Here is a 26,152-nt window from a genome sequence, read left to right as displayed (position 1 = left end):
ATTAAAACTCTTAAAAATCTCAGATAGAAGGTTAGGGTGTTTGGGGGGCTCAACATAAAAGAACCAAGAAAGGTTCTCCCCGATCTTTCCCTTTGGATAAGGTCCCTTCCAGATTTCATTACTATCAGTGAGGTTTCCAACAGCCATTTTAACATTACTTTTTATAAAATTAGATGAAAATATGTGTATTAGATGAATAACTTCATAAACATTTAGGTTTGTTTCAAAACTGCTAAGAATGAGTCTGAGAGAACAGTGTTCCTGTCTAAATGAACTTATGTGTTTTAGTAGAAAACCAGGAATTTCCTTGTTTTGCTCTTCCCCCACCTGTCACTGCCCCCCTTTAACCTCCCTGAAGGAGAATTAATACGACCTAGTCATGGGGCAGGAGGCACTGAGGACCTAGGAGCCTCCTTCACAAGTCGCTAAAAAGAAACATTTGTCACATTTTTGTTTAATTCATGAAATATCTATATACACTAATGGGCTTTACTATATTGGAACACTAATGCAGAAGAAAACAACGTTATGGTATAAGGACAAAAATAATTAACACCAGTTACCTCCAATCATAAACTGAAGTCCAAAACACAAAGCAGAGATTTTTTTGTCAATCTGTTGAAATGAAATCAAAGGGAATTTTTGAAAGGCAAGCTCTCACTGCTGTGCACTGGGAACCAAGCCCTCGTTACACTTAATAGATGTTCCATGCCAAGTTCCCCAACCCCTGGGGGTGAAAATTTCCCCTAAAAAGACCTGGAAGGAATTCAAGGCTGTTAAAGGCTTGAATAAAACTTTACTTAATGTGTATTGTATATTTTTATTACCCTGAGATGATATGTTATAATTACGTTCTAAATCGTGTGAGAAAAACTTAAACACATTATTAACAAATGATAATATTCCCAAACCAAACCAGATTGATGCCAGTCTCCCTAGAGAAGAAGATAGTAGAGAGTAAGCAGGCGAACAAAGTGGTAAACATGTCAGGAGCAGGAACAAGTACTAGGCACCCTGGTTCTATCGAAGGCACAAGACTTAAGAGAAACAAATTAGCCTCTGCTGGAGCTATATGGTAAAAGGACAGAAATCCTTCTGAACTTGCAAGAAATTATAACACGTGATTTCTGGATGCTCCATAAGTAATTAGCCAAAACATAAATGTATGTTTCCCCAAATGAAGTGAATAGAGAAAAATATTCCACGAACAATACTTATTTTAGCTTCTTAGAAAATAAGTTGAACCTTTAACATAGTTGAAATGGGCAGAATCAATGTTTGATGGTGTTTGGAAATAAAAGAAATGAGAGTTAATTTGATTCCTTTCCTTCACCCTGCCTGAGTTGATCCAAACTTAAATATTAGACATCACTCTAAGAAGGAACTGCCATAAGAATTCTTACATTCAAATACACATTATGAAGTCTTTTAAGCGAAGCAACTTTTAAAGATCGTAGAACTGGAAATAAAGCTGGTCGCCAGAAGTGCGTTGCTGCTGTCTGGATAACGCTGAACTTCTTTTGGAAGGGATATTGTCTCCTTTCCTGGCATCCTCCAGGCTGGTGGAACCCATGGTGCACAAGCAAGCAGAGGCAGGTTCTCTCCAGGAGCCTCCACAGGGTGTTCTGGAAAGGGTTGGCATCCACCTTGAGTGAGGAACCATAGGTGGAGGGTGGCTTCCCCATTGCCTGGTTGAAAATCAAAACAGATTTTGTTTTGGCAAATGACTTTTAGAAATCAAAGCCTCAGAGCATTTAAAAATTATCCTTTAGCAGTATATTAAGGGAGACGGACCAAGAGTCATTTTGCAGGAACTCGCACTGTTAAATGTTGGTGGAAAGAAACTGACATGATTGATAATGCTAACTGGTTACACAGGAACCTTGAGTCTAGGGATCTTTGTGTGAAGGTGCAAGAGAAAGTAAAGGGCTTTCGCATTTCTGCCCTTGTTAAAGCTACACTGGCAGTACCTACACAGATCTAATTATATGTGAATATTAGAAATATGAATAAAATACACCAGTTATTTCCACTTGCTTTGAGTACCCTGTTTCTCCTAGACTTTTAAAATCCTGTATAATGAAAGAGATGCTGGACCCAGAAACAATGACTACTGAGTGGGGAGGACATAGCTCACAAGAGCAAGTATATTTTTTATCATGAGTATAGTGTAAATATTACACGTTTCTCAATAGTTCGCAGTATAAAGAGAGGTTGATATTCAATTTATGACTCCCTTGAAAAAATCATGTTCACAAATATTTCTGCACTATTTCAGGAGATAATAGTAAATATCCCCTCTTTGTAATCTTTCCTTTATTCCTTGTAACCAATTCAGGTTGGTCAGAACTGGCCCCTAAGGTCATCAAAAGAGATAATATCTGATGCGCATCTATGCAGTAAAGTCAGTACTTTAATCTCTCAGAAATAGGCAATAAAATATGCTATTATCATAAACTCACATCTAAACTGTCAATAATTCAGAGGCTTGAGCAATCATCTGGACAGCCTAGAAAGTCAATTTAGACAATTCTACAACCATATTTTACTAGATAACTCTGATTTTCCAATGTAGACATGATCTAAGTTTATCTAAAAGTTCTCTAGGGAGAATTATATACTTAAAGCCAGCCTCAAACTGTGACCATTAGAAACTTGCATAAATTCACTGAAAATAAATTATACCAATCTCACTTTTAGACAACATTACTAGAATGGTTAATCAGGGGAGTGCCATGACCTTTTTAAAAATTTCCTTATAGGGCTTCCCTGGTGGCGCAGTGGTTGAGAGTCCGCCTGCCGATGCAGGGGACACGGGTTCGTGCCCTGATCTGGGAAGATCCCACATGCCGCGGAGCGGCTGGGCCCGTGAGCCATGGCCGCTGGGCCTGCGCGTCCGGAGCCTGTGCTCCGCAAAGGGAGAGGCCACAGCAGTGAGATGCCCGCGTACTGCAAAAAAAAAAAAAAGAAATTTCTTATAATTCAAGTTTTATTGATAGCAATACCAAATTAGAAAGCTTTCTTTAAATTGCTGTAGCTCTTAAGCAACTTTTAAAAAAATTTTCTGTTGGAGTATAGTCGCTTTACAATGTTTGTGTTAGTTTCTTGCTGTACAGCAACGTGAATCAGTCATACATATACATATATCCCCTCTTTTTTAGATTTCCTTCCCATTTAGGTCACCACAGAGCATTAAGTAGAGTTCCCTGTTCTATACAGCAGGTTCTCATTAGTTATCTATTTGATACATAGTAGTGTATATATGTCAGTCCCAGTCTCCCGTTTCATCCCACCAGCCCCTTCCCCCCTTGGTGACCGTAAGTTTGTCCATTTGTGACTTTCTTTCTGCTTTGCAAGCACCTAGAGACTGTCATACAGGGTAAAGTGAGTCAGAAAGAGAAAAACAAATATCGTATAGTATCACTTACATGTGGAATTTAGAAAAATGGTAGAGATGAACTTATTTGCCATGACCTTCTTGAACTTCAGTTTTAGCAAAATTTTGGTCAATGTCTTTCAAAGTCATGAGGCAATGGGATATAGTAGAAGTAGAGATGAATAAACAGGATTCTGGTTTGAGTTCTTTCTCAGACGTGATATGTGACTTGAAAAAGTTATGTCACCAGTTCTTAGACAAAGTGATAAATCAAGCACCTGTAGACCCCTTTCCCTCTGTTCCAAACACATGCACAATGCAGTTTTATGAAAATATATGAATCCGAAAAAATATGAATATATACACATATTTAAAACAAATAATTTGGTTTGAAAGCAAGAAAGGAAATTTCTAGGGGTCAGAAATGAAAAGGAAATATTTCAGTAAATAGGAGCTCAATTTTTGTGGCCTGTAGTGGTGCTGAGACAATGGGGCAGTGTTTGGAACTGTAGCCATTGGTTCTAAATGAGATAGGTTATTGAATTCCATTCATGAATCTGGGGTCCAGCCACTCACTGTTTTTGTCTGTTTGTTTGTATGTTTTGTTTTTCACAAGTGGGAATTCAGAATATCCCCAAGCAAGGTACCTAGATCACAGCTAATGCAAAAGACCTGCTGCTGACCATGAGTAGAAATAGTGCCTCAAACCACATCAAAATCAAGAGTATGTGCCATTATGGTGTGTAGGACTCAGATCCATTCTATCCAATCTATTAGATTCTACTGATTAGAGTGTAATGACTCTGTGTTGAAATATGACATTAAAACCTAGTTTGAGACCTCTGAATTTTGCATGTCATAGACAGATAACTATGAAACTACTCCCAAAGCAAGGCTATCAAAACTATATCCAGTGGAAAATAATTACCATGAAAGGTGAGCTCTAAAAGAACCATTAGAAAACATACGGGAATCTTTGGGGTTCCTGGACTCAATCCCATTGTGTATGTGTGGAGGTGGGGTAGTAGTATGGATTTCCCCCACACCAAGAAGCAAAGCTCCAGGCACCAGCTGGGTGTCCTACAGTTCACTCAATTCGGACTCTATCTACCTGGAGATAGCACCAGATCCCACAGGTCAAAGGCTCAGTCTCAGAAGACTGCCCCTCCACCCCGCCTCCTTCAGACACCAGCTGCAAGCCCAGGTAATTACCTGTACTTCGGATCAGCTGGCTATAAATCAGAGGTTCCCACAGCCCCCTCCTTCCTTGGATTCAATTAGTTTGCTAGAGCAGCTCATAGAACTCGGAGAAACAGTTTACTCCCTAGATTAAAATGAAAGGATATAAAAGGTATGAAGGGATATAACTCAGGAAAAGCCAGAGGGAAGAGATGCTAGGGTAACGTATGGGAAAAGGGCTTGGAGATTCTGTACACTGTGAGCCCACTGGTCTCCTGGAATCTCCACAGGTTCACCAACCCGAAATCTCTCTGAACCCCGTCCTTTTGGATTTTTGTGGAGGTGTCATTACGTAGTCATGATTGATTAAATCATTGGCCATTGGTGATTGAACTCACTCTCTAGCCCCTCTCCCTTCCCTGGAGGTCAGGGTGGTGGGACTAAAAGTTCCAACCTTCTAGTCACAGAGTTGGTTCTGACAACCAGCCCCATCCTTAGGAATGGTCCAAAAGTCACCTCATTAGTATAGCAAGAGACACCTTGATTGCTCTCATCACTTAGGAAATTCCAAGAGTTTTAGGAGCTTTGTGTCAGGAACACTGGACAAATACCAAATATATATTTACTATAAATCATAATATCACAGGGAAACTCTAGCGTTTTTGGTCTGCTTAAGCTATCAGTTTCTGAGAATGATAATAAAAATACCTCACTGTGACTGTGGTTTTCAATTTCTCAATTTTTCAGTGTCAATTTTTTTAAATTCTCCCCATTTTTACTTCATATTGTTACTATGTTGTTAAAGTCATAAAAATTCTGGATTATTTTGTTACTGAAAAGATATCCCTTTTCTATTTAATAATTATTTTATCCAAATTATGCTTGTAATGAAAAAAATTTATTGTTATAACTACATCACTAATTTTCTGTTTTTATCTTTATTAGTCTCTTTACTTTCATTTATTAAGTCCCTATATGTTAGGGTATTGTTGATATAGATAATTTGACTGAACTTTCCTTTTTAATTCAGTGTGATAATCTTTGTCTCTCCACTGGAGAATTTAGCCTTGTATTTATATTGACATCTATTACTAACCTTTTATTAATTCTACCATAATTTGTACTTTCTGATTATTTGTTCCTCCTTTCTTTCCTTCTATTGTATTAATATTTTTTCTTCATTTACTTTTCCTTCTACTTTTTTTGAAATATATGAGCTGTGTCATTCTGCTTGTTTCTTATCAATAGTTACTCTGTGCTTTTCTCTACTATGAAAATATCTCAAAGTTATAATTAATTTGCCCATCTCTGATGGTTAATTTTATGTGTCACCTCGGCTGGGCTAAGGGATGCCCAGGGAGCTGGTAAAACATTATCTCTGGGTGTTTTTGTGTGGATGTTACTGGAACAGATTAACATTTGAAACAATAGACTGAGTGAAGAAGACCTGCCCTCACCAGTGGGGGTGGGCGTCATCTAATCATTGAGGGCTCGAACAGAACAAAAAGATGGAGGAAGGGGAATTAATTCTCTTATTGAGCTGGGCCGTCCATATGTTCCTGTACTGCTATCAAAGTTCCTCAGTTATGCCTTCGGACTAGGAATGAATCACACCACCAGCGCTTCTGGGTCTCCAGGTTATAGGCAGCATATCTGGGGCTTTTTGACCTCCACAGTCATGTGAGCCAATTTCTGTAATACATCTCCTCTTTATCTATCTATCTATCTATCTATCTATCTATCTATCTATCTATCTATCCATCTATCCTATTGTTTCCATTTCTCTGGAGAACCCTGACTTAATGCACCATCTAAATGTCAATTTTCTCATATGTAAAATTAGAAAGTTGTTCTAAAGTCCTTTTCGTATATATATATATATTCCCTCTTTTTCGATAGGACAAAAAAAATTAGGCTAGATCAGTGATCTTAAAGCAGCTTTATCCAAAGTTTTAAAGTTTTATAATTCCCTTGACAACTTCAGGAGGTAAAGTCCTGAGAATAGGACCGTGGCCCTCCCTCTGCTTCTAGAGCAATTCTACTCTCAGTCTTCCTGAATCGGGTTCTGTGTTGGAGGTCACTTAAACAGAGATTCTTGAAAAAAAATTTTTTTAAGCGAGTAGAAAAACAAAATGAAATTTGAAATCCATCAGAGAGATAAAAATAAAATCAGGATAATTCATTGATTATTGACGAACTGTACCCAAGATGGTCAAACAGTAAGATCCAGAGAGTTCTGTAGAGCTTTGCCTGTGCCTCTAGCTTTTTATCATTTTCGTTATATTTCTCCATGGAAGTCTACAAAATGTGCTTTTGTCATTTTGTTTATTATAAACTTGATAGAGTTGGATAAAATGCTAAGTAAAAAACTGAACAGGAAAAAAATCCAGTATCTTCAACAGCAATTTTCATAAGTATTCAGTATTTGAGGACATTTTCTTATACAATTACTAAGAGAGGATGGGATTAATCTCAATAAAAGAAAACTCATAAAAACTCATAAAATAGAGATTTCCAAAGATCTGAAAAGTTATCATGTTTATAAGGAACTAATTAGAGTGTCTTTGGAAAATAATACTAGAAAAATGAATAGGTGACTCTAGGTTATTAAAATGAAGAACTTTCTAGCAATTACCACTGCTCAAACTTTGGTGGGCTTTCATTTACAGTAGCTGGTTTGTTCATCATTAGAGGCATTTGAGCATCAGAATTGCTGGGCTCTTCTAGACAGAATCCCCATCATCGGGGATAGAGTAGATGAAGTTAAAAGATCGCCTCCAACTCTGCAATGCTGTGCATTGCAAATTAAATATCTGGAGGCCAGGTGTATCGTGTTAATTTAGTTCACAATTTTAAGTCATTTTAAGAGTGAAGCACAAGACTGATAAGCTCTCCTTCTTAACCCCCAAGACTCACATAACCTTGCTCACCACCGAGCAGCTCAAACAGCTTCAAAACAGCTGAAACCAAATTATATTTAGCTTTATTCTGAGAGTCTTCATCTAACAAAGTTAATATCTTTTTCTAAAAATACAGCTACTCATTTGTGCTTGCTACTCATTTTATTCCAAACTAAAGATATATTTTTGAGTCTGTATAAATAGGTGATAACATTTTAAATAAAATCAGGGGGATGATCAGCACACTCTGCAGGCAAGTGGTGCTCTTGACCTTGGGAGGAGAGCACAATTGTGGAAAAGGAGAGAGGTTCTTAAGGTACTGGCAGTGTTCTAAATCTCAAACTGGATGATGCAAACATAGGTTTGTTTTATAACCTTCTTTAGCCTCTGTGCATAAATGTTACATGCTTTTCTGTATTATGCTACATTTCTTAATTAAATTTTAAGAATGTGTGATTTGAGTAAGATGGTCATAACACCAAACTCCCTAAACAAAGCAAGCTAGGAATATTTTCACAATCCCAAATGACTGGACAGTTTCCCAGAATGGCAGGTCACACAAAATCAGGTTACTTCACATACTTAAATTTCGTTCTTTCTTACGTCTTGAGTTACGGCACCTTAGTTTTGTTAAAGTATTATCCAATTTCTTTTTTAGTGACCAGCTGTATTGATGATGCACTAATATGCAATATGGGAAGTTGCGATTTGGTGACTAAAATCAAGAGTGTAAGTAGCATCTCTCCCTTTTGATTTAACAGCATGGAATATGGAGGAAAATTAAATTTTGGAAAATAAAGCAATTAATATTTATGGCTTATGTATCGAAATCAGCCTATAGTTATAGATAGGATTAAGTAATTACAGGTTAGAAAGGCAGGTGCAAAGATGTTTTAAATCTATCATAATTCAAGAATCCTTATATTGTAATTGAATGTTTGGTATAATAAGTATTTTTTATGTCTAGGCAATGAAAATGCCATAAAAAGTTTAATTAGCAAAAATGCAATGGATAAGAAGATAATTGAAACAAACTTTGGGAGAATATAATCATGTCTATGAATGTATATTTAAGACACCATCAAGAGTAGTAATTAAGTTAAGCATAATCAAAGAACATTGTTATAGGAATATATTAATATAATAATTTCTTTTAAATTATTTTTAAACATTATATCTAAGGATCTTAATTCATTTTCTACTGCCAGTTAGCTCTGTAATAAAGCAAGTATTTCTCTTTGTTTCTATTATGATCTTGCTAAACTGAGTCAAAGAGGAGAAAATTGTCTACCTATTTCACAGAGTAGGGCAGTGGTTAAAACAGGAACAACTTCTGTGACTGTGCTAGACCAGTGGCATGAAGTGTATACTCAGAGAGCTTCAGTGAGTCCCAGAAGTACCAAAAGTGATAAAGCATAAAAACCAGAAAGCTGTATTGAGGTGCTGATGCTGGACATCACTCACTGCAAATTTAATTTCCTAAGTGACTCACTTTTGCATAATCACATAACTAGTACTTTCCACTTCACAGCTATGCAAAATTATAAATCACAACATGCCGCACTCACTTTGCAGAAATTAAAAATTTCTAATTTCAAGTGTCAAGAATTTACTGCATTTTTCTCAGTTGCAAATTTTGAGTTTAAATCTGTTTCCATACTAGTCCAATTGTACTATTGCTTCTGGATGCCCCTCAAGAGTGCTCATTGTTTCAAAGTCAATTACCAATCTTTATTGAGAGTTTATTATAGTCAGGAACTCTACTTAGAGCCTCCTGTGTGTTACCTTTGTTTAATCTGCAAAATAATTCAGTAGGTGAGGTATTGTTGTCTCTGATTCCAGAAGGTTAAAAGTCTTAATAACTATCCAAGTTTACACAATGGTAAGTGATAGATCAGGAAGCCAGGGGCTCAAGATTTAAAAAAAAAAAAAAAAAAAAAAAAGACATTTTTGAATTCCAAAAGCCTACTTTATCATTTGAAATGTTAAATGCTGGAAGCCTCAGCTCATAATAAACCAAAATGTGAAGGAAATACATAATGAATTAAGAGTAATTCTCCTACCCAGAGGGGTCATAATAATATCTGCCCTGTGAGAAGGAGACTAGAGAAATCTCTGATTGGAGAACAGAGAGTAAAGGCTGGTATAGGACAACTTTCTCTTTTGCTGTAAGCAAACATTTGAAAGTTTCATGTGCATGTCCAAGCAGAGACCAAGAGCACCATCCAATGGAAAGAGGCCTCACGATTCCAACGGAAGAATTAAAACAGCGTACACAGCACAAATCATACCGCATAGTAAACATATTGCAACTAGATCCATCCAGAGGTGGGTGTGTTGTAAGAGCAGATGTGTCCAATCCAAGATGAATATCAGACAGAGCCATCACCCAAGTCCTGATGCCAGGAAAGTACCCTCCCCTCTTCCCTTCCAGAGATACCAGGAAGAGACAGAAATTAAGAGAGAGGGGGAAGGAAAATTTCTCATTTGACTCACTACTCATAGGGATAAATGTATAAATCGGAGGTGACTGAATTACTACCACGGAGACTATATTTTTCTGTTTCTTCATGGAAATAAAGTTCTATAATAGGGATCATCTGTGGCCTGAAACCATGTTTACTGACTTAAAAAAAAAGACCCCTCTAAGTTTATCTCTCTCCTTCTTATCAAAATTCTCATTATTTTCTCTCAAGTTTTCCATTGCAAAGTTTTATTTGCAACAACGGATCTCCTGACTCCAGGTGTTATGTCCCCTATATTCTCTGTCATCCATAAATTAGCATTTACAAGTAAAGATATCTGTCTACTTGCTGTTTTCTCCAGCCCTTTGTTATGGACAATACAAGTACAGGCCTCACATTCCCCTTAGAAAATGGGAGATTTATAGCTTTTGAAACATTATTAAGAACTTCTTCCTTATATATTAAAAAGAAGCAAAGGAATGTTTTTTTAAGTCTCCTGTTTAAAAAAAGGAAGTCAGAAAATGCCAGACATTATTTTTGGGAATATGGAATCTATAAACAATGATCTCTACAACTATAGACAGTAATCACTATAAACAGTGATCTCTGCCTCTTCATATTGGGGATAGGGTCTAGTATGAAACCAAACTTAATAAAACATTCTTTAATGCATAGGACTCACATAGACACTTCAGTTGATCATCTCTAAGTGGGCATGGGTTTGGGCGATATTAAATCACACAAATTCTGCCTGATTTGGTTAAGATGATTTAAACCAAAAACACTAAACAAACAAACAAACAGATGAAACCCATATACTATTGAGGATATCAGGTATGTAATAGAAAAGAACAGCCTCATGAGAGAAATCAACTAGTATTCCAAAGGAGAAATACCTGGGAAGGATAATGGAAATAATGCCTGGCCCAGAGCCTCAGAGCTCTAGCTACTAATGAGGAGACTATGGATAAAAAAGAAGTAGACTTGCATTTTATCCCGTGAGCCATATAGGACAGAAATCATGATGTTACACAGTGCACCATCGGCATACTGGAGGATAACTGGGAGGAATATTGTGGAAAAGCAATAGAAAATGATGGAAAGAGCATAAAAATAATCAAACCTGGATCCCAGGCTTAACACAGTTTGGGAAGAGGGTGGAGAATTGGGAAAGATCACATGTGAGCTTAGGAAGAGAAGAAGAATAAAAAATATCAAGTGAACAGCCTAAAGAATGAACCTAAAAGCAGATAGGATAGGATTCTAGACCAGATATACAGCAAGAAGAAGCCAACAATGCATAAACCCAGCCTCCATTTACTGTTTATCCCCAAAACTTGTAGAGATAATTTTCCAAATGTAAAAATGAGATCATCTCCACTTGGAAATATAATGAAGTTTTTAGGAAGGACATATCATGGAGAGTAAGAAAGGATAACAAGAAAGTCTAGTTTTAAAATATTACCACATTTTCCCTGATAATCCTAAGTCTAATTGAACTTTTAGAAAATACCTTAATCCCATAATGAGATATAAAAAATAAAATGTAAATGTACATGGGTGAGCATCTTTAGCTTTTACTAGTGACTTTATATACATCATCTCTTTTTTACCAAAGATCTACAAATTAAATAAGATATTAATTGCTCTGTTTCAGAGATGAGAATGCTTAGATTTCAGGCAGTTTAAGTAATTATCCTAAGGTTATGCAGCTAGTACTTGATGGAGCTGAGGCTGAACACCTTTTTCACATACTATAAATCCAGCACTTTCATACTACATCTCACCGACTTACTACATTACACCTTCCTGGAAATAAATAGGTCCTATTTCGAAGGCAGGGAAGTACCTAGGCAAAGACTGTGTACACCAGAAGAGAGAGAAACCTTTCGAAGGCAAACTCAGGGAACTCAATGGATGACACCAACATCCCTGTTTATCCAACTGTGGGTCTAAAAATCTCCTTGGACTTTTGGATTACTATTTACAGAAAATAGAGATTAACACCTGCAGAAAAAAGTCTAAAGAGACTTCCTGGGAGGAAGACAAAGCTCTAACATAAGTGCATTTATCACTTTAAGATTAAAGGATCTACTTTGAGGGGGTACTAGATCTTGTGGATCAAGGCTGACTTCAGAAACAAATAGTGTTAGTTTCATTTGGCCAAAGCCACTAGCTTATTTTGGAGCTATCCAAGGTGCTCATCTCAGACCACAGCTGTCAGCTTACCAAGCCTATGTAGCAAATTTCTTGGTTCGACCTGTGATATTGAAGCAAATGCCTTTTGATTTTGGGGGGGTTGAGGGTGGGGGAGAATCATAATATTTTATCTCACACTTGATTGAATTCTTAAAGGTCCAACTTTCATAAAGAATATAGCATCTTGGGCTCCCCTGGTGGCGCAGTGGTTGAGAATCTGCCTGCCAACGGAGGGGATACAGGTTCGAGCCCTGGTCTGGGAAGATCCCACATGCTGCAGAACAACTAGGCCCGTGAGCCACAACTAGTGAGCCTGCGCATCTGGAGCCTGTGGTCCACAACAAGAGAGGCCGCGACAGTGAGAGACCCGCGCACCGCGATGAAGAGTGGCCCCTGCTCGCCGCAACTAGAGAAAGCCCACGCACAGAAACGAAGACCTAACACAGCCATAAATAAATAAATAAATAAATATAAAGTTTTTTAAAAAAGAATATAGCATCCCTGCTTTCAGAAGCAGTCAGTGGAAACATTAATAGGACCACATAGAGACATTTAAACAAATATTAGTCAGTGATTGACTGTAGTTTGTACAAACTGAATATTTAAAATCTTCAAGAGTCATATTTCAGCCAAAATGCTCTTCTATATTTCTGTATATATATATATTTTTTAAATTTTATTTATTTATTTATTTATTTTTGGCTGTGTTGGGTCTTCGTTTCTGTGCGAGGGCTTTCTCTAGTTGCGGCGAGCAGGGGACACTCTTCATCGCTGTGCGCGGGCCTCTCACTTTCGCGGCCTCTCGTTGCAGAACACAAGCTCCAGACGTGCAGGCTCAGTAGGTGTGGCTCATGGGCCTAGTTGCTCAGCGGCATGTGGGATCTTCCCAGACCAGGGCTCAAACCCGTGTCCCCTGCATTGGCAGGCAGATTCTCAACCACTGCGCTACCAGGGAAGCCCCTATATTTCTATATTTTTAAGGCCTGGTATTGCCAAGAGTTGTGAAGATAAGAATGTTCTCAATATTTTTCTTTTGATTTTTTTTACAACTTATAGTAAATGAAACACACACTTAACTACTCACACACACATACAAACACACACACACAACACGTAATTAACCCTATAATACTTTCCATTCTACTTAACTTTATTGGAAAGAAAAAGTTCTGATTATAACTCACTAAATTGATTTCAGGTCACACTAATGGATCTTGATCCACAGTATGGGAAAAAAAAAAAAAAAAAAAGAAACCAAAAAGGACTATTAATGACTGAGCTCACAGGATAATCTCCAACACATGTCTTATTCACCATACCTATCTCCACCATCCTGCCCTGGTCGTGTGCTCAGTTCTGTCTCTCTTATCACATCTTTTAAAAATCATGTCACTGCCAAGTCCCTTTTGAAACCATACTCAATCTGATCTGGCTTCTAATAAAGATCTTCCACTAACCCCAGACCACTTTCTCTCATCCAAAGTCAGGTAATGAGATTAGAGAGGGCACAGTTTGGGGAAAAGAGTTGGGATCTGAATGAGGGGTGCCCCTCTAAAGAGAAAACTTGATAAAGACCAAAAGCACCAAACACAACTAACCACTTGCATCATTTTTCTCTCTTTCTCCTTCATGTGGTCCTCTTTCATCTCCTTTAGCAACGAAACAGCAAACTTTTATTATTGCCTGCGTCTACCTGTCATCTACTGAGAATTTTACAAATGGCCCCTACTGAAATTAAGCTTCACAATAACTATCCAGTCTGTATTATTATCTTCATTTTTATAGCTGTGGAAATTAGGCTTCCAAGAAGATAAATAACTTTCCAGTGATGAGATAGGATGTCATGGAAGCTGTTAATCTAGGATATTAATGGACATATAGGAATTATTTAGAAGTCCATTACATAATGCACCACTCAAGAACAGGAGCAGTTTAGATAGAACATTATAAACTAGCAGGTATTAAGCAAGTAAACCATCCATCATTACCTTAAAAAGCTATTAGATCCTTAATCTTTGTGCTATTCCACAATTTAATCACTGAGTGACATTATTTTAACAACTTTACATACAAGATAATCTTAAATAATCTCCTAATGAGAAAGGAAACGTGTCTACTTCAGCTATAGCACAAGAATTTGAAGCAACTGTCATTTATTCTGAGCATAGCAGAGATCAACTTAAACTCAACTTTAGTCATTCTTAATAAGAGGAACTGATGAGGGGGGAAAACACCCAGTTATATTCCTCCCTCTTGTTCTTTCTGTGAACTTCCAAAAATACTGACAGATATTTAAATGATCAAAAATATGGGCAGCAAAAACACTAAGAACTAGAAATGACTCAGAGGTGAGTTATGAACTCTTAAGGACTTTAAGGAATAGTAAGACAAGGGCAAGAGGGGTTTATATGTTTCTGGATCTGTCAATGAGATAATTATTTTTTAAACAGTCAAGTCATAAAATATAAAAATTTACAGTAATTATGAGAGTTGCTCTGCCAAGATAATGCATTCAGCCCTTTCTCATGGGGAAGCAGTTTCTAGACGTAGTGAAATTTGAGAAGATCTAAAGGGTCACTGAAGTGAAAAATGAAGGGTTAGGAACAGGGATGAGGAGGAGAGGCTAATAGAGCTATTCTGGCAAATGAAAAGAAAGCAAGTGACTGAGAAAATCTTCAAATCAATTCACGTGCATTGTAAGGAAGCGGCTGGCTATTTTCCATTCCCACTTTTAAAAATGCCCTAATTGGGCTTCCCTGGTGGCGCAGTGGTTGAGAATCCGCCTGCCGATGCAGGGGATACGGGTTCGTGCCCCGGTACGGGAGGATCCCACGTGCCGCGGAGCGGCTGGGCCCGTGAGCCATGGCCGCTGAGCCTGCGCGTCCGTAGCCTGTGCCCCGCAACGGGAGAGGCCACAACAGTGAGAGGCCCGCGTACCACAAAAAAAAAAAAAAAAAAAAAAAAAAAAAAAAAATGCCCTAATTGCCTTAAAATCATTTACATTGGACATATGTAAAGACCATTGCATATTAGCACAGACCGCAGACACGAAAAGACTCTTTATCTCTAAAATTCTCAATTAGAATATAAATGTAAGTTGCACAGAAGGAAAATAGGTGATACAACCTATTCCAAGGTGAAGTTTTATTGTGGTGACAAGTGGCAAAAACAGTGCAAGTTCCTTTATTTCTAGCATTTGTGTTTTCTAGAATTATGGCTCTGCATAACTGAAATTTCCCACACTGTTGTGAATGCAGTTATAATTTGTTATGTAGTTTGTACCTTTAGCAATAATATATTTCATACCGGATAGTGGCATAAGATGAATAAAATATCCTCAAGAAAATAGACATTCATCTGAATTTCAGAAACATATTGTTTTAAGGGCCCCAAAGTACTGAAGGCTGTGCCCTGATGCTGTCTCCATAGAAAAGTTCTATTACCTATTTTTGTATACATGTTTTACTCAGAAACACTCAAAAATCAAACCAAAGCCGTACATGGGGCTGAAGAAGGAGACTATGGATAAACCTACCAACTGAAATAATGATAAAAGAAATTATGTAAGTGATTTGTTTTTCAAACTCTCTGTTTTCCCCCAAAATAAAAATGATGGGAAATTACTTTTATGACCCATGTCATCTAATAAATTTTCTAGTTCAGATATTTTCTAACTCTGTTTCAGAGGAACATCTGTGTTTAACCCATTGAACTGAGACAATCTGCCAAAAGTGACAGCACCGCCAAGTAGTGTTAAAAAAAATAATGTATGCAATTTTTAAATTTTCAGATTTTTTTCTCATAGGGTCTCTCTCAGCCTTTGGTAATGCATATACACTAGACTCTAGTACAAATGAACCTAGCTTAATACAAGCTATACATTTAGTTATTTTAAATTAATTGTGTCACTATTTCATTCTCCTCTCCCCAAAGCACCCAGGTCTAGGTGATAACGATCTATGTGAAATGTAGAGCAGACATTAGAACCCAGTCACTCAGTCCTTTCCCAGCATTTTTCCTTTCGGGTCTACATGCCTTAGTAAAATTTTTGAGGCACTAAAAGGAGAATATTTCATAATATTTCTAAGATTCTTGATGAAAAATATCACATAGATCAAAGCAGAAGTCAGATTAAACAATACTTCCATTTTACCATTCAAAATATTGAAAATCTCAAGTTGCAATTCCTTTTTAAGATTTTGAAGTCATCTCACAAAATAAATATTTCAAAAAATGAGTGAAGCAATGAATAGAGTTTTACCCAAGTAACGGTGTTCATTTAAGTCCTTCTTTCGATCATGCTTACTAAGAGGTGACTATTAAGAGAGAAAACTAGGGGCTCGTGTAGTAACAGAAATCAAGACACCTAGGAGTTCATAATAAACTCATCTCTACAAACAAATAACTCTCAAGTAGTGATTATTTCTCTACCTATTTTCTACCTCATTTTTTAAACGTAGAATTTTATCTTCTGTGATTCCTTAGCCAACAATTTCCAATCTCTTCTATTCAAAGACAAAAATTTTTAAATCATCCTATCGAGGGTAAATTATAAGGCAGTTTGTGGGAAGCTTGTGGTCGTCCAGGGCTCCAGATGCCCTAATCCAAGTGCAGAGAAGGCTTAGCAGTTCAATATCATGGCACACCTGCAAACAGGTAAATCCTGACACATAGTTGGAAAGCCCACCTGACCCCCCACCCAGACTATCGCAATGAAGACAATCAGTCTTTTATTGGTACTAATAATTGCTGGAAATAATTGTGTTTATTACCCGTCAGGTACCTTACATGCATGATTTCAATTCATCCTTTAACCAAATTTATGAGCTTAGTAGTATTAAACCTTTAACCAAATTTATGAGATTAGTAGTATAAAACCAATTGCTTGGCTAGTAAAATTACAGTACTGGAATTCAACCACAGATCTCTAACAGTGTAGCGTCTAAAACACTATTCTCTACTACATCTCTTCAGAGACAGACATCTAAATGAATATTTTAAAATAACATAAATTGTGCAATAAACAATCTGATAAATCAATGAAGGTCAATAAACAATCTGATAAACCAAACTTTAAATCCTGGGAAATATATTAGATTAATTAAAATCCATGAGTTAAAGACTTGTTTTTAAGTCCAGAGGAAATCTATGATTGTTTTATCAGGGGAGGAAAATGTAATAAGTATTTCTCATCTCAAATTCCCTGATACTAGAATTGTTATTTAAATATATTTCTGGAAAAAGGCTTTTACATGGCAGACATTTTTTATTGGTACAGTTATCTGATTAGTTTTCTAAGAATGTCAATCCAAGTAGAAGGGAACATATGCATCTTAACCCTTAGCAAAACCAAAAAGAATTAAAATAAAATAAAATACATATATATATATATATATATATATATATTTTTAAACCCTGGCTTACATATGATTTTAATAAGAAACTCTATGTCATCAGTATTTCTAAATGTATTACCAAATAAGTAAGAGATTTTAGATAATTTTCAGTTCACAGTACAATTCTTTGAAATTAACCCACAAATTGGTTTTGCCTCATATTTTATCAAACCCATCTTTCTGACGTAGGCATTTCTTTTCTTGGGATTCTTACAAAGATAGTTATCGTGCACACAGTACACTTTAGCCTTTGGTGGTTTTAATCTCACTTTAACATCTTTGTGTTTGTAAGTACATTTCTTTTCTTTCATCTGATCATGTACATGTTAAGATGTCCAAACTGAAGTCTACTGACATATCAGTCATAGGTTCTAACAATGTTTCAAATCCCTTAAAGTTTAAAATTCAGTTTAAACAAGAAATATTTTTAATTCATCATAATAAAATAGAAGTTTGAATCTTAATGTGTGAACCTTATAGTTGGGTCTACAGCAAAATATACTTTTTAAAAAAATAGTTGGAATTGAATGTATGTTCTACAAAGAGGCAGTGAAGAAGCAGGTATTTTATTACAGATTGTCCTGTCAACTCACAGGGCAATTCATACTTCGTTTTAGTGCAATTCAAGTACAACATTGCTTGATCATTGAGCTTTCTCAGGAAGGATTTTGGACTAACATGTCTATCAGTAATAAAATTTACTTAGAACAGAGTTTTCTGGAAAACAGGCTGGTTCATGTGTTTGTGAATGAAGCTAATTTTTGTATTATATTTGCTCTCTGCACAATGCATTTCCCCTAAGGAACTAGCAAAGTTTTCCCATATTGGTGTGAGGTTGAAATTTCACTTAACTGAGAAACAAGAAAGGCAGCGATTGCATTTACAGTTAGTTGAACTTCAGAGGTGCTTCAAAGACAGAAACTGGGAGATTCACCTCTTTGAAGAGGCTCATAACAGATCTCCAGACCTCCTTAACAGACAGCTCACTACTACAGACTGTCTATGCAAACTGTACACTGACTATGGGCCTGCAGAGGAGGGCTTTTTTGTTTTCTGTCTGTGGTACTAACCTAGTATAACTTGCCATATAACTGCCCTCTTGCCAGTAATGTTAATGATGGTGATTATTAGTAATAACTCTGAGTAATGAGGTTTTCTTCCTTGTACTCAAAATAATTGCTCCATGTAAATCCACAGCGATTTTTATGGTGCACTAAAGATGAGTAACATTAGAAACGTGGCAAATCTTACTTATAGAGGCATTTTACCTAATGATCTAATCCATCAGTTCCCAGGCTTGACAGTCTTGAGACTCACTTAGTACTGAAGGATCTCCCCTGTTCATAGCAGCACTAAGAAACAACTTAGTCACTAAACTATATATTTAAGATCTTTATTAAAAGGACCTTGAAAGTATAATCTCTAGTTTAAGCCAGGGAAGATTCTGAGTGTAGAAATATATAAAATTTACTGGACATTAGTCCCATGGACTGAGCAAGACCTTAATTAATCACTAATTAAACATTTTTTAGTTTCAGAAAGAAGTTTAATATTTTGATTTCTAAAGCAATTCAAGATTAATTTCTAATCATGTGAAACTTGTAATTTATTAATTATGTGAGCTAAAGTATGAGAGTGTCAACAAGGAGTTAGAAATATTAGCTACACCTTTGGTTTTCTCAATCTCCTCTCTTCTAAATGCCCCAGAATCTCCCATGGGGAAGCAAGAACATAGTAGGGAGAAAGTTACTCACCCACCACTATTGGTCTTTCTACCCAGTTTTTCTCACGTGACAGTCAGTTCATTCTGAGAAAGATGTAGGACCACTGATTTCAACGAAGAGGGAAAGGAAGAGTAAGGCTATACATTTTGGTTCACTTGTCTTACCTTGACATTGTGCTATTTACAAATAGAACTAGGCTGCCCAGGGGTAAGAACTCAAGTTCAAATCCAACAAGATATCTTCTTGGTCCAAAGGGAAATTTCCACCATTGTCATTCCCCCTAGAGCCTTTGATCAATCAGATCTTTTCAAAATATGGAAGGTAAAGTGGGTAATATTCCATGAATTTTCCTACTTCATTAAGTAGTACTCAGAACGAGCAAGGGTATAGAGATCCATAATCCACTGGTAATTCTACATCTGTTGTACATGGATTTTCCACATATGTTTAGGTTTATTTATGTTCTTATTTCAACATTATCTCATTTTATTCATTACAGTGTTAGAGCAGGTCTTGATATTCAGGAGGAGAAGTTATGCTTAATTTTTTCCTTTCCTTTCATGATGTCTTAACCAGTCACCACATGAATGTTAGACATCTTATTAAATGTCATGAAACCTTCTGTCAGTATTTTTATTAGAATTGCAGATTAATTCAATTGGAATATCCATCTTTGTGATTTTTGTTTACTTATTGTGAACATGGTATATATTTATTTATTTCTAATATATATTTAATTCAAAAAACAATTTGATTTCCTTGATGCACTCTAGTATTACTTCATTTTCTACTTCATTTTTACTCTTTTTATTTCTTATAGTCTATGTTTTTTATATTTAATCTGGTGAATTTTTCTAGTTGGACAAATTATTTTCAATTTTTAAAATCAGTTTAAGTTGTATATTTACCTCTAAGGATAACTTTAACTACGTCTAGTAAGTTTTGTTAAATAGCACTTTCTTAGTCACTTAGTAAAAACTATTTTTATAAATTCCATTGAGATTTCCTTTAAACTCGTGGGTGACATAGTTATGTATTGTTTAGCTCCCAAATATATAGGAATTTCGTCTCCTTTAATTGTTATTTTCAAATTTATTTTCATTATAATCAAGTGACTAGATTCAGTTTCTTGTTGGAGGAATATATTTGTGCTCTTCTGTCTTCCTAGACCTCTAACCCACATTATCTGTATAAACTGGCAGCAATATTTTTCAGCTTCCTTTAAGCAGGTAGCAGCCCTCAACATCCAACTTTAAACCAAGAAACTAGCACCTGTCCTCTTTCTCTTATAGAGTCCTCTTAGTTTTCATCACCCCATGGGAGTGGTACCTAGAAGTAGTACAGTACACCAGAATAATGAATTTTGTACTTCAGTTCCACTTATAGTCCAGAGAAATATTTAACTTGTCAATCACCTGGTTATGACATTTATTATTTCTTTTTTAAAAAATATTTTAACTACAATCACTAGGTATTTAGAGTATAAACAAGCACGTCAACTCATGAATTTACTCTCGTATATTGGCTGGAAATCCTAGATAATGTTAGTAAACAGCTACATCAAGCATCTGAGTTAGATGTTATTATTCCATTACATAGATGGAGAAACAATCCTATGGAAGTTAAGAAACCTGCAATCAGACTTTATTAAACCCTTAAAAATAAGACGTGGTCTCTCAAGAAAACATTTTCTCATAAATGTTTCAAAGAAAATTTAAAATTTTGACAGTTTTAAAAAATTCTCCTTTAAAATAATTACTTTTCAAAATGCTGAAACTCATGCTTGGCATAGCCAGTGAAATACCAAGATTAAAAGTCTGTTTCTAATCTCCCAAATCTTTTCCTAGGCTTGAGTAAACATGTACACACATACATATCTAGAGTTTATTTTTTTAAGTGGGTCACTTAAAACCTTAATTCGTTTTTCTTAATACCTTATGAATATTTTTTTGGTGCACATTGATCTAACTCGCTTCTTTTTAATAGCTGCAATGGCATTCCATAGAACGGATATATAAAATTTTGTTATCTATTTTATTAATGGATATGTGGGATTTTAGAAGGTTTTAGGAAATTATATTTAGTATTGTGAAGTTCTTCCAATAAAATCTATATAGCCAACTCATTGCCTATAACTTGACCCTGAATTTCTCCCGCTTTAGATTTCATAACGTTTCCACTCTTCCTTATACTGTATATCTCACCTCACATGTCTGCCCCTGAGTTAGTTGTACTCCTACATGAAAGGCCAAGTGACTGGGGAAAAATAATTAAACAGCACATCTCAAAACAACTTACAAATATTCCTCAAAATATTTCTACTAGAATTGAAGAAGCTTTCTGAATTCTAATTTCTGAAAGAATTGTTTTTCGGTTGTATTATGAATTGTGTATTAAAACAGGGGAGTTCTAGGAATGAGTGTTTGTCATGACTTGTCAAATTTGATCTTCCTAAATTTGTTAGGTAAGTGCTGTGAGGGTTTTCTGGGTCGTGCAGTCCAGCTTTCCCATTTCATTTTACAAAGTATAGCAGTACACTCACTGGTGGCAGGGCTAGCAGAAGACTTGAACTACTGATCTAAAGAAAGGGGAAATTCTCTCACTTGAACAGACAATAAAGAACCTCCTCCTGAAGGCTAAATGTGGTTCAGCACTGATTAAGGGAAAAATAGTATCGTAAATATGAATTCCTTGAGTCCTCGACCTTCATTACTTAGCATCGCTATCTTCTTGAGTCCCTTTTAGGATTCACCTAAAATATTGCTTCTAGAAGCATCCACAGAAAATGATTTCAAATTTTAAAATAATTTTTATACGGCAATATTTTATAAAAGGTCACCCGAAGTTTATGTTCGCTTACAAACACGATGTGAGCCAGGAAACAGCAGGCTGTTAGAATGAGACAATAAATGCTAGATGCCTAACTTTACCTATGCAAGCAATAAGATACATCATTAATACTGAAATGAAAAGGCAATAATGTAAAATCAGAGAGGGTATCAATATTCCTTAATTTAGTTGAACTATAATTATGTAATGAGAACATTGGCTCTTTTGAAACAATTTGAAAACTGTGCTGGGCTCTCTTGTCACTTGGACCAATGGATCTATTCATTCCAAGACTTGATTTCCTGTTCAGGTTAACATACCATTAGCTGAAGGTAATTGTTGAGAGGATACTCTGTTACGAAAGCTACAGAACTCTCAATCATTCCAGTGCCGGATAGGTGCCCTGGATAAAGGATCCTATTTCCCTAGTGTCCTTCATTATGTTTGTCTCTTCACACAATTGTGTGATTGTATACTGCTAAATAGTTATTTGGTGGTAATGGTGCATTTCAAATTGGTGACTCAAATAACAAGAATGGAGGGAAAAAAGGGAGAGAGTATATGATCTTTGCCGAGCTATACACCTGCAGGTTTCAGCTGAGTCAATCTGGGAACAGAATCCCATACTAATTAATTTCAAGGCCTTTTGCAATGACTGAGTGAAATAGTCCTGTGAAGAAAATATTTGAAAAATATTTAAATATTACAAGACTCTAACTCCGATTACTTAGACTTGCAGGTGCTGTCTTCCTAGATATGCAACCTCCTTCTCACTTCTATTCTACATATTCAGTTCTTTGAATTGTGGAAGCAGGCAAGAGGCTCGTCAACATTTTTTTCTTCAAAGACAGAGTGTGATCTTCTGGATTGGCATCTCTTTAAATTTGTCTTCCATTTAAAAGAGAAAAGACAGGACGTTTTCCCACAATCGCGTTCAATAGATACAGAAATATAGCTCCTTTCAGTGCATTAGCTTCAATACATTATAGAGTTGCAACTGTAGGAAATGTATGTTTCTTATGTTTGCTCTTCTTTTTAAATTACCTTGCACTTAATTATGTAGAGTGTTTGATAATTAGCAGATGTCATGCAATTTGGTAAGCAGCATGAATTAAATATTGCCTTAAACAAGTGGGCCTTGAATATTGAAATATTTTTCATACTCTTTGGTGAAATTTTACCTGCACTGTATATGAACTAATACCTATGATGGAAGCAACTAAAGTTAAAAGCACTAAACATATGTACTTTACATTCTACAGTTTTGTCTAGCAAACTAAATAATGGAGGACAGAACATGTTTCATTTAGCACTCCAACGTTTTAAAAATAGGAATATGCAGTCCTGAAAAAAAAGAAGAAACTTAAAAAAATTTCAGACTAAGTCTATGAATGACATGAATTAAACATCCCTGTGTGAGAATTAAAGGATAACTGCAAAGAAATCACTCCTTCATTTGCACAAGAAGTAAGATGTGGATGTGATTTAATCAAACAGAGTTGATTGATTCATTATCTTTGACCAGCATCATGATAAATGTGTCTGTCAATCAAATCTTAAGCCTTTTAAACCTCAGTTTATGCTCTAGTCACTTCAACTTAATAGCACTTACCTGTCTGACAGGCTAGTAGCTTTGGCTTCACCAGCTTAAAATGCTAGGAACTATTTTGTAAAGTATCAAAGAGTCTATACCCGTTAATATGTGAACATGGCACTCCAATTATTCATTTGATTTCACCTATTCCCATTTAAATCGAAATTTGAAATGCCTTTCTGTGTATTAACAAGTTGTTCTGCAAGAAAAGAATTACCAAACTGCAGAGTTTTTATTTCCTCTCCTCGGTCTGTCTGCAAAGATATGGCAGTGAGTCATGCATAGGAAGCTTATTTACACTTGCATGTTACACAGAGTTTCCCAAAATGTACTCATCTGCAAATGTTTTCCCCAGCTTTTCAAACAATTACCTTGGCCAGAACAATAGTGCATCTGTGTCCTAAAGTTCAGTCACCTGAAGAAGTAATAACTTTATAAATTGCCCAGTGATGAATTTATTGACTGAAAATTAAGAAACTTAATCAAAAATATCATGGTGCTTCAAGAGCAGTAGGAAAAGAGAAATTTTATATGAAATCCGGACAGAAGTCAGATTTTTCTACTTGAATGTACTTTTCCCCAGCAAACTCAATAATGCAAACTTAATAGTTAAAGGGCTAGAGAAGATTATCCAAAATATGGCAGAGAGTCAACCTGCCATCTCTAAAGTCAGCTGTTTTACACCATAATTCGTCAGGGCCAGGCATTTGTGAATAAAGATGCATCCAAATAACTAAATGGTGAGACTTCTTTAAATTAAAATAATTCAAGAAAAAAGGGCAAAGGATCTACTCTTCTTAAGATGTACTTTGTGTTTATTTTTAATAATATAACAAAGCCATAGAGTTCTTTAAATAGAAGAGTAAGTAGACCAATAACACACCCAGAAATTGTAAATGGGATGCCAAGAGTAAACGGGCCTCCGTATTGGCTCTGTTATAAAGTGCCCAGGTCACACTGGGGAAACAACAACTTTGGGGTCTTTCTCCTCAATAAAATTAAGGGGTTAGGCTAGACGATCTCTAATTCCCTTAAATCATTAAGATGATCACTCTGTATCTTACTGGAGTGGGATAATAAACAATACTAAATTCTATGAACACTAAAACTGCCTTTTAAATATTACAGAATAAAATAAATTATTATTTGTTAAATATTTTGTTCATTCATCCTTTTTTTTAAACATCTTTATTGGAGTATAATTGCTTTACAATGGTGTGTTAGTTTCTGCTGTATAACAAAGTGAATCAGCTATACATATACATATATCTGCATATCTCCTCCCTCTTACGTCTCCCTCCCACCCTCCCTATCCCACCCCTCTAGATGGACACAAAGTACTGAGCTAATCTCCCTGTGCTATGTGGCTGCTTCCCACTAGCTTTCTGTTTTACATTTGGTAGTAAATATATGTCCATGCCACTCTCTCACTTCATTCCAGCTTACCCTCCCCGCTCTGTGTCCTCAAGTCCATTCTCTACGTCTGCGTCTTTATTCCTGTCCTGGCCTTAGGTACTTCAGAACCATTTTGCTTTTTTTTTAAGATTCCATATATATGTGTTAGCATACGGTATTTGTTTTTCTCTTTCTGACTTACTTCACTCTGTATGACAGACTCTAGGTCCATCCACCTCACTACAAATAACTCAATTTCGTTTCTTTTTATGGCTGAGTAATATTCCATTTATATGTGTGCCACATCTTCTTTATCCATTCATCTGTCCATGAACACTTAGGTTGCTTCCATTTCCTGGCTATTGTAAATAAAGCTGCAATGAACTTTGTGGTACATGACTCTTCTTGAATTACGGTTTTCTTGGTATACATGCCCAGTAGTGGGGTTGCTGGGTCGTATGGTAGTTCTATTTTTAGTTTTTTAACAAACCTCCATACTGTTCTCCATTGTGGCTGTATCAATTTACATTCCCACCAACAGTGTAAGAGGGTCTGCTTTTCTATACACCCTCTCCAGCATTTATTTTTGGAGATTTTTTGATGATGGCCATTCTGACTGGGGTGAGTTGATGCCTCATTGTACTTTTGATTTGCATTTCTCTAATGATTAGTGATGTTGAACATCCTTTCATGTGTTTGTTGGCAATCTGTATATATTCTTTGGAGAAATGTCTATTTAGGGCTTCTGCCCATTGTTGGATAGGGTTGTTTGTTTTCTTGATATTGAGCTGCATGAGCTGCTTGTATATTTTGGAGATTAATCCTTTGTCAGTTGTTTTGTTTGCAAATATTTTCTCCCATTCTGAGGGTTGTCTTTGCATCTTGTTTATGGTTTGCTGTGCAAAAACTTTTAAGTATCATTAGGTCCCATTTGTTTATTTTTGTTTTTATTTCCATTTTTCTAGGAGGTAGGTCAAAAAGGATCTTGCTGTGATTTGTGTCATAGAGTGTTCTGCCTATGTTTTCCTCTTAAGAGTTTTATAGTATCTGGCCTTACATTTAGGTCTTTAATCCATTTTGAGTTTATTTTTGTAT

The sequence above is a fragment of the Kogia breviceps genome, chromosome 3 (genome assembly GCF_026419965.1).
Source record: "Kogia breviceps isolate mKogBre1 chromosome 3, mKogBre1 haplotype 1, whole genome shotgun sequence".
NCBI classification, from domain to species: Eukaryota; Metazoa; Chordata; class Mammalia; order Artiodactyla; family Physeteridae; genus Kogia; species Kogia breviceps.
The sequence above is the reverse complement of the archived record's forward strand: the minus strand, read 5'-3'. Positions refer to the sequence as shown.